Consider the following 12,575-nt stretch of genomic DNA (forward strand, 5'->3'; position numbering starts at 1 on the left):
TTTCTTTCTTTTTTTTTTTTTTTTTTTTTTTTTTGAGACAGAGTCTTTCTCTTGTTGCCCAGGCTGGAGTTCTTGGCTCACTGCAACTTCTGCCTCCTGGGTTCAAACGATTCTCCTGTCTCAGCCTCCCGAGTAGCTGGGATTACAGGCACCCGCTACCACGCCTGGCTAATTTTTGTATTTTTTTAGTAGAGTCGGGGTTTCACCATGTTGGTCAGGCTGGACTTGAACTCCTGACCTCAGGTGATCCACCCACCTCGGCCTCCCAAAGTGCTGGGATTATAGGCGTGAGCCTCGGCACCCAGCTGAGATCCTGTATTTCTAACCAGCTCCCTGGTGATGCCTTGCTGCTGGGCACAGGCCACACTACCAAGTCGCAAGGCAGGAAAATAAGGCTCAGAGACACTCAGGAACTTCACCAGGACCACCCACTCCTAAGGGTCAGAGCCAGGATCTGAACCCAGGACTAACTTACTACAAAACCCAGGTGCTTCCCACAATGGCACCCATGACACAAGTTCTGATGTCGTGCTAAAAGAAGCCTAGGCCCGAAAGAGGGACCCAGGATGTGACAAGCTCTGTAGACTGTATCCCAGGAGAAGCAATTGGAGACTGAGAGATGTGTGATCTGGTGGAGGGGAGGACTTTGAAAATACGGCACACCTGAGTGGAGAAGCCACACCCACCTACCTGTATGACCCCACGCGAGGCACAAGGCCAATGGAGAGGCATATGGCCCTATCAGTTTGGGCTCCTCATGAAGAATGTTCTAACAATCAGAGCTATCCCAGAATAGAACAGGCTCCTGGGGGTGCAGAGGCCCAGACCACAGGCCAGTGCCTCCCAGAAAACACCTTCGTGATTTTGACACATCTGGACACCACCTGTCCTCTTATTAGCCCTGCCATAAATGAGGCATCATTTGCTATAATTATAAAAATACCTTACAAAGAAAAAACATAGCATTCCAGCTAAGGGTACTCAGCTAGGAGGCCTACGGTCTTTTTTCAAAAATAAAAATAAAAAAGGAGATTAAAAAGTGTTAGTCAAGCACTAAAGGCATATTGGCAGGAGGCAAAAATGTTTTCCTCAAAATATTGAAAATTAAAACCCAAAAGATCATCCTTTTTCTCCGTCTGAAATTCAGCCGCACCTCCTCAAAATCATCTTGGAAAACACTGGAGCTAATGACCTCAACACCCTTTCAAACCATGAGTTTCCAGACCCCTGCATTCCTTCTCGAAAGTGAAATAGCCCTAGTTTCCTCAAGCGTTGCTCAAAAGGTTTCAAGTCCTCTCATCCATCATCCCCATTACTCTCCATGGATAAGTGCTGTTTGCTTCAGTCACAGCCTGAGCAGCACCAAAGAAAACTAAGCTATAACTGAGCTGGACCTATCATTCCATTAGTGCCACATCGCACCTGCCTTAAGGCTTACCTGATGAGAGCCACTGTCTCTTAACCCAGGGGGCATCGAGACACATCCGCTCCAGCCCATCCCTGATCAGTTGGGGCTTTTGGATGGACTGCATGACATTTGTACAAGGAGGCAGTTTGGATCAGTATAAGGAACAACTTTCTGACAATTAATAAGAATCCAAGAAGAGGCTGGGCGCAGTGGCTTAGGCCTGTAATCCCAGTACTTTGGGAGGCTGAGGTGAGTGGATCACTTGAGGTCAGAAGTTTGAGACCAGCCTGGCCAACACGGTGAAACCCCATCTGTACTAAAAATTAGCTGGGTGTGGTGGCACACGCCTGTAATCCCAGGTACTTGGGAGGCTGAGGCAGGAGAATAGCTTGAACCTGGGAGGCAGAGGTTGCAGTGAGCCGAGATTGTGCCACTGCACTCCAGCCTGGGTAACAGAGCAAAACTCCATCTCAAAAAAAATAATAATAATAATAATCCAAGAATAGTAGCTCAAAAACAGACTATGATTGTCCCTGGGGAAGTCCCCAAGCAAAATCTGCCAGGGTGGTGATTCCAACTGCCAAACTTTCACCAGAAGCTAACAAACAGGCCCCCCACTCTGAAATCCAAACTTCTCTAGCACAACACACAAAGACAGAGGAGGAACAAGCCAGGGAGCACTTCCCGGAGGAGCCCGGGAGTCCTGCAGATTTCATGCCTAGGCTCTGCCCTGGGATGGTCCAATGCATCAGATTTCCTGCCATAAATAATTTCGTTCTCACAACTGTCTTGTGAAGTAGGCAAGCTGTTTCCATTTTGCAAACGATGAAACTGATGCTCAAAGAGGTTAAATAACTTATCCCTTCTGCCAGTCAGCTGGCAGAGCCAGGATTCCAAGTCAGCTCCATCTGACGTCAAAGTCCATGTTCATCCTATTATGCTGCACAGGACACAGGAAGAAACGAGAAAAGCTGAAGGTCATCATCTGATGTCAGTCTTGAAGAGTAGGATGAGTGGTTTTGATTTTACACGGAAGATCAGAAAAAGGCCCCAACTTTTTTGATGAGAGAAGTTTTTTTAATATTTGTAAACGTTTGAGATCCACTAATAATTAACAAATGAGAATAACAAAACAAGCGGAAATAAATGAAGTAACAAATAAGGAGACATAAGTGAAAGCTGAAGTCCTTACAAAGGCACAGGAGCAACCTAGGAAAGGAGGTTCCTGGCAGACTTCAGCCATGTCCCCTCAAAGAATATAAACCAGCCTCTGTCCAGAGAAGCATCCAGAAAGAGCCCGCCAGGAGCCACAGGAACAAGGGCACCTGCTCTCACCCCTGCTCTATGGAAAGTGCAGTCACAGTTTCTTAAAGGGGAAAGGTGGAAAGCTTCATTACTTACATCGTAACAGCAGACTGCCACCACGAAGGATAACCACTTGCCACAGGGGAATTCACAATTCCAGGATGTTTTTCATTTGCTTGTGGAGTTATCGGAAGTGACTGTGATGGATTCAGCCACCTTATCAATAATTAACTCATACCCAGGGCTTATCATACAGCTTCTGATTCCTTTAGCTTCCATTTAAACACACAAACACACAAACATGCACGGCCTTCACAAATAGAACTTCTCCAAGAAAGTGACAAAGGAACTAGTGATAGCATTCTCCACGGTCACAGCTAAGCATAGAGGGGAGGTGACACATTTGTCAAAGCTGTGAAGAGGGTCCCTGATACCATCGGCTGCTGCACAGTCCACATGCTTCAAGCCACAAGACATGCTCTGGAAATGTGCGATGTGTTTGGGAAAGAACTCGTGTCTGCTTCCAAATACCGGATTAAAGAGCGAGAACGTGGGGCTCCAGGAACACCTGAGTGCTTTTTTTGAAAGCATGCAAAATCACAGCCAACACAATTGAGCCCACAGCAGTAGGAAAACATTTCGAAACGTTATTTAAAGTGTTATTATATATAACGAATGGTCCATAGTGAGATGTCTTGGAGCTTATGAATATTTATTATAGTACATTCTTGAAAACAACAAAAAAATTAAGTCCAATACAAATGAGAAACAGATTTATAAGAGTCAGTCATATGTTTACATTATGCAAATTGTAGTTAAAGACCTATAACCAGAATATTGTTAAATGCCTAAAAGGGGGTGGTGGGGCAGCTGATATGTGAGCATTTTCTTAAAATGGGCAAACAATATTCTTAGAGTTTTTGACAATCTGTGCACTGAAGGGTTCATGTGGGTACATCTTGGTACTTTCAGCGACTTGGTGGTAGAGTCACAAATCCAAGGCAATATCAAAGGCCTGAGGTTCTCATAGGCCCTCTGTTCACAACAGCCAAGGCTCCACCAGACGGAGGTAGGAAGCACCCTGAACCTTGACAGAGAGCTCTCACACACATCTCAGCCACCTCCAGCCCTGAAGCAATGAGGCGGCTTTGCCAGCATGCTGAAAACTCCCACACAGCTAGCTAAGCACACTTGAGTTTCACGTTTAGCAAAGACAGAGGCCTTGAGGACGTGCAGAATAGCCTGCCCCAAAGATGTCACCTTGGGCTTTGTGACACACACCATGCGGGGCATCCTCTGAGTACAGGTGCCAGACGGACATGCAGGTGACAGGCAAAGGTCTATGTCTAAGGAAGCTGGAAGCTGAAGGAGGCCCCCATTTGCAGAAATAGTAAAAGATCCATAACCCCAAACTTTCACCAGATACCACATCATCGAAGGAGGGCTGACCAATAGTATTAGTCCGTTTTCATGCTGCTGATAAAGACATACCCGAGACTGAGTAATTTATAAAGAAAAAGAGGTTTAATGGACTCACAGTTCCACATGGTTTGGGAGGCCTCACAATCACGGTAAAAGGCAAAAGGCCTGTCTTACACGGCTGCAGGCAAGAGAGCTTGAGAGCCAACCGAAAGCAGAAACCCCTTACAAAACCATCAGATCAGCCAGGCACGGTGGCTCACGCCTGTAATCCCAGCACTTTGGGAGACCGAGGCGGACAGATAACCTAAGGTCAGGAATTCGAGACCAGCCTAGCCAGCACGGTGAAACCCCGTTTCTACTAAAAATACAAAAATTAGCTGGGCGTGGTGCTACACACCTGTAGTCCCAGCTACTCAAGACGCTGAGGCAGGAGAACCACTTGACCCGGGAGGTGGAAGTTGCAGTGAGCCGAGATTGTGCCACTGCACTCCAGCCTGGGCAACAAGAGCAAAACTCCATCCCCCACAAAAAATAAAAAAAATAAAAAAATAAAACCATCAGATCTTGTGAGACCTATTCACTACCACAAGAACAGTATGGGGGAAACTGCCCTCATGATTCAATTATCTTCTGCCAGGTCCCTCCCACAACACCTGGGAATTATGGGAGCTACAATTCAAGATGAGATTTGGGCAGGGACACAGCCAAACCATGTCACCAATTAAGATGTATTATTATTATTTCTTATTAGGAAAGCAATACTCAGCCATTGTAAGAGATCTGCAAAACACAAGATAAAACATAGGTATAATAGAGGAGAAAATTCCTGCATAGGATTAAAATTAAATTGAGAGCCCTCACTGAAACGAGTTCCTTCACTTCTTCTCAGGGAGGACAGACGGGCTGCACCCCTTCTCTGCTCCCCACCTCACACTGCCCACTGCCATGGCCCCCAGGCCCCTGCCCCAGATGCCATGGAGCCTGGTGGTGCCTCTTCTCCAGAGGACTCACTCCGAGGATCTGAAATCCAGCCACGAATGGTCTCTCCATAACACAGAGGAAGAATGAATGAGTTACAGATTACCTCAACTTCACCACCAGACACAAAACCCCACCCAGTCATCACCTTGCAAAAAAAGTCCCTACCATGCCCTAACTGTGTGGTCTTAGGCCAGTTACTCCACCACTCAGAGGCCGCATGTCCTTGTCTCAATGTAGGAGATGAGAATGGTCCCCTGCCTGCACAGGACTGTGGCAACACTCCAACAAAAGGACCTGACTCAGAACTTGCAATTCTGTGCACTGTTGTTAACAAGAACGGCAACCTCGAAAGCAGCTCTGCAGCCTGCTGCTGTGGGCAACAGGCAGTTCTAGTGTCTTTAACACAAAAACAAATATAGAGGCCGGGCGTGGTGGCTCACACCTGTAATCCTAGCACTTTGGGAGGCCAAGGTGGTCAGGATCATTTGAGCTCAGGAGTTCAAGACCAGCCTAACCAACATGATGAAACCCCATCTCTACTAAAAATACAAAAAAATTAGCCAGGCGTGGTGGCACACCCATAGTCCCAGCTACTCAGGAGGCTGAGGCAGGAGAATCGCTTGGGCCTGGGAGGCAGAGGTTGCAACGAGCCAAGATTGCACCATTGCACTCCAGCCTGGGCAACAGAGCAAGATTATGTCAAAAAACAAAACAAAAAGGCTGGGCACGGTGGCTTACGCCTGTAATCCCAGCACTTTAGGAGGCCAAGGCGGGCAGATCACAGGGTCAGGAGATCAAGACCATCCTGGCTAACACAGTGAAACTCCGTCTCTACTAAAAATACAAAAAATTAGCCGGGCGTGGTAGCAGGTGCCTGTAGTCCCAGCTACTCAGGAGGCTGAGGCAGGAGAATCGCTTGAACCCAGGAGGCGGAGGTTGTAGTGAGCCAAGATCGCACCACTGCACTCCAGCCTAGGTGACACAGCGAGACTCCATCTCAAAAAAAAAACAACAACAAAAAAAAAAAACCCAACAACAATATATATGTCAATAAACAGAAATATGAATGCACTGCTGGATCCCTAAAAGCTGAAAATAAATCAGTTCTGTTTTCATGTCCTTCTAAGTTCAGCCTATGAGCACAACCATCATCTCCTAGGGGTTTGATTCCATCCATTGTATATGATGAAGTCAAGATGCCTGTTTTTTGAAATCCATTAATAACCACCAACCTGTCTTTGTGTCTTGGGGATTAACCAAAACCAGTATCTTATGTTGAGGTTCATCACGGTGCACCGTGCAAAAGCAGACATATGAAGCTTCACGTTTCACCTGAAAAAATAATAAAATAACCGTTTTGTTATTTCATCATAATACAGGCATGGGAATTTACTTAACATTAATTAGCATGGTATGCATTGAAAGAACACTGTTGCACGGAACACAGGCTTAATTTGACAGAACACAGACATCACAAAAAATGGAAACCTTCCCCATGCTGAGCTAAACACAAGGGGAATTTCAAAAACTTCTTCTCCCATCTCCCACCCAGCACACCTTTTCTTCCCCATGTCCACACGTCCATCTATCCATGTGTCAACTAGACACCTACTTGTCGGCCAATCACCATTCGGCTCTCCCTTCCAAATGCTTCCTACCGCAGCAGCTTTCTGGATCCCAATCTGCCCACCGGCCCATCTCTTCTCCCAGGTGGCCACTGTATGGACACAGCCTGGGACGTGCCCGCCTCCACCCGGGATGCCACTCAGGCTGCCTGCTGCCCTGGCTCAGTCCAGCAAGCAGTCTCAAGAAATGCACACCTTTGGCCAGGCGCAGTGGCTCATGCCTGTAATCCCAGGACTTTGGGAGTCAAGGCAGTTGGATCATTTGAGGTCACGAGTTCAAGACCAGGCTGGTCAACATAGTGAAACCCCATCTCTACTACAAATACAAAAATTAGCCGGGCGGTTGTGCCACATGCCTGTAATCCTAGCTACTTGGGAGGCTGAGGCAGGAGAATCGCTTGAGACTGGAAGGCGGAGGTTACGGTGAGCCGAGGTCGTGCCACTGCACTCAAGTCTGGGCAACAGGGTGAGACCCTATCTCAAAAAAAAAAAAAAGAAAGAAAGGAAAAGAAATGTACACATTCTCTGGGCCCTACAGGCCCAGTCTAGGCTCCCTGTCAGCCCTGGGACAGAGAAGCTCAACTCTGGGCACTTGTTTGTTATATGAGACGGAAACCAGTGTCTCTAATACTGAGATTGTCCCAGAGGCTTCTCCCAAGTGCCCACATCCAAAGCCCTCTTTGTGGTCATCAAATGAAAAAGGTCAATGTGCTCTGGCACCAAGTCTGTTTTAAAAACCAAGAACGGTATAAGAAAATTACAAAAGAACACATTGGCTGAGCTAGGCAGGCAGGTTGCTTGTTAAAAGTTGATAGCGGCCAGGCGCGGTGGCTCATGTCTGTAATCCCAACACTTTGGGAGGCCGAGGCGGGCGGATCACCTGAGATCGGCAGTTCAAGACCAGCCTGCCCAATATGGCAAAGTCCCGTCTGTACTGAAAATACAAAAAAAAAATCAGCCGGGCATGGTGGCCAGCGCCTGTAATCCCAGCTGCTCGAGAGGCTGAGGCAGAGGAATCGCTTGAACCTGGGAGGTGGAGGTTGCAGTGAGCCGAGATAGTGCCACTGAACTCCAGCCTGGGTGACAAGAGCAAAACTTTGTTTCAAATAAGTTGACAGCAGGCCTCCACAGTTTCAGAGAACTATTTCTTAACAAATCTAGCAACCTATAAATGTCTTGGTCTTCGGCGACACTTTAATGAAGAGTCCCCAAGCTGGCCCTCCCAAAAGGTTGTGTGCAACATGGTTCATCCACAAGTCAGCTGTTACAGGCCATTAAACCCAACGTTTACAAAGCATTGGATCAACACAGAAAAACAGCTGAGTGCAATGGCTCATGCCTGTAATCCCAGCACTTTGGGAGGCCTCAGTGATCACTTGAGCCCAAGACTTTGAAAGCAACTGGGGCAACATAGTGAGACCCCATCTTTACAGAAAATAAAATATTAGCTGGGCATGGTGGCACATGCCTGTAGTACCAGCTACTCGGGAGGCTGAGGTGGGAGGATCGCTTGAGCCTGAGAGGTGGAGGCTGCAGTGAGCTGTGATCACACCACTTTACTCCAGGCTGGGCAACAGACAGAGACCCTGCCTCAAAAAAAAAAAAAAAAGAAAGAAAGAAAAAAGAAAAAGAAAGGGTGCTTGTTATAAACCACATTGTATTCAAAGAGTAATCTCACCTATGTTTTAAGAAATGCAAAAATACAAAAGTCAAAAGCAAACGCATCAAAATGCTCACAGCAGTTAACTATGGAAGATTTTACTTTCTCCATCCTTTGTAACAGTTCCTAAATATTAAACGACAAGCATGTACTGTTTTATAATCAGAAAAATCGATAACTATTAATATTATTGTATCTTAAATGTGATAGGACAATTTCAAGACTGGAAAAAGAGTTAATTATCAAAAGCAAATATTTTTAGGAGGACCAAAGTGAAATGACATGATGTACGTTCAAACTACTTCCTTATCTTTCTCTTTATTTTGAAAAACTTCTCTGCATTCAAAAAGAAAAGTTAAACCTTCGAAAAGCAATGAGGAGGTCCAATACTATTCCAAATTAGACTATTTCAACATCCTAAATGGCAGGAGATGGCTCCCATTTCTTTCTTTCTTTCTTTCTTTTTTTTTTTTTTTTTTTTTTTTTTGAGATGGTGTCTCCGTCTGTTGCCCAGGCTGGAGCACAGTGGCGCGATTTCAGCTCATTGCAATCTCCACCTTCCATATTCAAGCGATTCCCCTGCCTCAGCCTCCTGAGTAGCTGGGATTACAGGCACGTGCCACCACACCCAGGTAATGTTTTGTATTTTTAGTAGAGCCGAGGTTTCACCATGTTGGCCAGGATCGTCTGGATCTCCTGACCTCGTGATCTGCCCACCTCAGCCTCCCAAACTGCTGGGATTACAGGTGTGAGCCACCGCGCCCGGCCTCCCATTTGTTATTAACTACAAAAATAGTAAAAGAGTAGGAAATCAAATGATTGTTTTCATGAAACTTTCTTTCTTTTTTTTTTTTTGAGACAGAGTCACTCTTGTTGCCCAGGCTGGAGTGCAGTGGTGTGATCTCGGCTCACTGCAGCCTCCACCTCCTGAGTTCCAGTGATTCTCCTGCCTCAGCCTCCCAAGTAGCTGGCATTACAGGCGCCCACCACCACACCTGGCTAAATTTTTTTTAAAATTATTTTTAGTAAAGATGGGGTTTCACCATGTTGGCCAGGCTGGTCTCGAACTCCTGGCCTCAGGTGATCCGCCCACCTCTGCCTCCCAAAATGCTAGGATTACAGGTGTTGAGCCACTGCACCCAGCCAAAATTTCCTTTTTTTAGAAAGGGAAACAGGAAATAGGTGTAAAGTCATTTCACATTTCTATCACATTAAAACAACTTAATTTTAGTAGCTGTCTTTATGTTGTCACTAATAACGCTAAAATTCTTCACTCACTGAGCGTACTACATATTGGGGTGGGGTGAAAGTAATGTAATCCATAAATAAGTGTGAAATAAATGCAGATGATTGAAACTCCATCCTAAAGTACTTCAGGGCTAACTCTTGTAATTCTCCCCACTTCCGAGATGACCTAGCACCCCCACACTCCATGCAACTCTGCCCCTCACCACACTGGCTCACTAAGACAGCCCCTAGCCTTGACCGAGCTTTTGCCTTTTTGGCTTAATAGCCACTAGGGGGCGCTAGAAGCGTGTGAGGAAAGCGACCTCCGTCTGCAGATCAAAAACGTGGAGGCTTTTGATCACCGATGAGCGCTGGATTCTTCAGGGAATGACTGAGAGCTAGCATCTCCAAAATCTCAAGGAAGCCACACAATAAACTGTGCAAGCCATTGTTTTCATTAACTCAGGAACAACTTCAGTGCAAATAAAACCCTGTCTTTCTCAACCAACTTTGCCCGCCAGATAACAATACCTGGTATGAGTGAAACTGTATCCGTATAAAACAAGAAAACTTTGTCTCTTTCAACAGATCAGCCTCAAATCTGAAAGAAAGGTAGCTGACATAGGTATTGACTAAAATTTACATATTCTTTTTACTTACTGCGGGGAGGGAAATAAAGATCTTAAAAGTAACACAATTTTAATATTTCACCCACAATCCTACTGTCCTAACAAATGGTTTTCATTTCTCTCTGTTGCTTTTCAGTCCCTACTCAAAATGCATAGAATTGTATCAGTGCTAAAAATCAAAACTGATATAACTTCATTCCAAATCACAAAGTTTTAGAACTGAATCAAACCTTGGAGACTGAAGACCAACCAATCCCCTCATTTACAAATGGGGAAACCGAGGTAGCTGGGCATAGCACACAGTATCTCACTTAATTCTCATAACCACACTATAAGGTATGTGCTGTTATTGTCCCCAGTCTACAGATGACAATACCAAGACCAGAGAGGTTAAGACACTTGCTCAAGGTCACACAGCTAGTAAGTCAGTGGTAGACATTCACACAGGCTGTCTGGCTCACTGCCTGGCAACTCTGGACTCCAGAATCCCAACGCAGGATTCATTCTGTTTCTGAGGGTGCGCTTATTCTAATACTCACTCCAGAATGTTTTTTTTTTTTTTTAATCTATTATATTCTTTCAATAACATTCTACTCTGTGAATTAGATTTTACAGAGCTCTTCACCAAGGAAGATCACACATACCTTCTCCCCAGTGGGAAGACAGAAAACCTCAGACGGGGCCCCAGCCCCTTCCCTAAGTGAGGCATAGTAAGCCAGAGCTGCTTCCTGATGTGCGTCAGGATCATCTTCCAAAACATCTACTGGATACACGCCTGCTGGGGTGAAAGAGGCAAGAAAGGACATTAGTTTTACTCTTTCGTGAAAGGAAAGTCACTTATTCCTTGAGGAGTTTTTTAAAAAGTGAACACTTGGGCCGGGCACGGTGGCTCATGCCTGTAATCCCAGCACTTTGGGAGGCGGGGGCGGGAGGATCACAAGGTCAGGAGATCGAGACCATCCTGGCTAACACGGTGAAACCCTGTCTCTACTAAAAAAAATACAAAAAAATTAGCCAGGTTTGGTGGCGGGCGCCTGTAGTCCCAGCTACTCAGGAGGCTGAGGCAGGAGAATGGCGTGAACCCAGGAGGCGGAGCTTGCAGTGATAAGAGATCGTGCCACTGCACTCTAGACTGGACAACAGAGCGAGACTTTGTCCCAAAAAAAAAAAAAAAAAGTGAACACTTGCTCTAAAAATTATATTCACCTATTTTTTTAATTTTTTCTTTTTTTTTTTTTTTTTTAGAGACAGGGTCTGGTTATGTTGCCCAGGCTGGACTTGAACTCCTGGGCTCAAGTCATCCTCTCAAGTAGCTGGGACTATAGTCACATTGCACCTTGCCTGGCTCACCTATTTTTTAAAAAAATTAAAACAAACCAAAAAAAAGCAGCCCAGCAGAGGGTACCAAAGAAAATAGAAAGCATTCCTGACGGCAGGGTTGGCCCCAACCCCAAGGAGATGAAGCGTGAGCCCTCTTAGATGGCTGTAGAGTCAGCCTAGAGACCATGCAGACATGCTGGCACCCTGAGCATGAGACTAACAGGATAGAACTTGATAACTTGGTCAAAATCCAGCTTGAGTTATTATTTTGCTAGCTTACATTGGCCGTGCAGGTTCATAAGATTATGCCAATTCTTCTGCTTTAATTGGGCTACTCTTTGTAAGACTCTGTAAGAAGACTGCTAGTATGAATTACAAAACTACATGTCCACACGCAGACGGGCTATCATACATATTAATGTGTTGGTTATTCATCAACTCTTCCTCTGCATCTCTTTCCTCTCACCTTACTTTTGGAGGTAAATTATATCCTTGAATACTCAGATGATGGTTTTGTGTGTGTGACAGGTCTCGTTCTGTTGCCCAGGCTGGAGTACAGTGGTGCGATCTTGGCTCACTGCAACCTCAGCCTCCGGGTTTCAAGCAATTCTCGTCCCGTAGCCTCCCAAGTAGCTGGGACGACAGGCACGCACCACCATGCCTGGCTAGTTTTTGTATTTTTAGTAGAGCCAGGGTTTCACCATGTTGGCCAGGCTGGTCTTGAACTCCTGACCTCAAGTGATCCACCTGCCTCAGCCTCCCAAAGTGCTGGGATTACAGGCGTGAGCCACCACACCTGGCCAGCTAAAACAAATAGATAGCATCCAACTTCAGCTGAGAAGCAGCAGTCGGTTTCCAACTCTGCAGTGACCAAATATTCTGGCTGGCATGTCCCCAAGTGGGGAGGGGGCTGTATCCCCAATCTGTGGACCCCACCTCAGCCTCCAATTCACCTCTGAGCATCCCATAGGAGAAGGAGGCTGCCACAGCAACTGCCG

At 45.9% G+C, this 12,575-nt stretch overlaps 1 long non-coding RNA gene across 1 annotated transcript; it reads right to left on the reverse strand.

Annotated features, from left to right (window-relative positions):
- Positions 1-6,279: 6,279 nt before the first annotated feature.
- On the reverse strand, positions 6,280-11,031 carry LOC129050221 (uncharacterized). The gene is made up of 3 exons (XR_008513822.1): positions 10,902-11,031; positions 10,160-10,229; positions 6,280-6,448 (listed from the first exon to the last, which is right to left on the reverse strand). It is a non-coding gene; the product is annotated as an uncharacterized LOC129050221 (long non-coding RNA).
- Positions 11,032-12,575: the final 1,544 nt, after the last annotated feature.

The sequence above is a fragment of the Pongo abelii genome, chromosome 16 (genome assembly GCF_028885655.2).
Source record: "Pongo abelii isolate AG06213 chromosome 16, NHGRI_mPonAbe1-v2.0_pri, whole genome shotgun sequence".
In the NCBI taxonomy this organism is placed as follows: Eukaryota; Metazoa; Chordata; class Mammalia; order Primates; family Hominidae; genus Pongo; species Pongo abelii.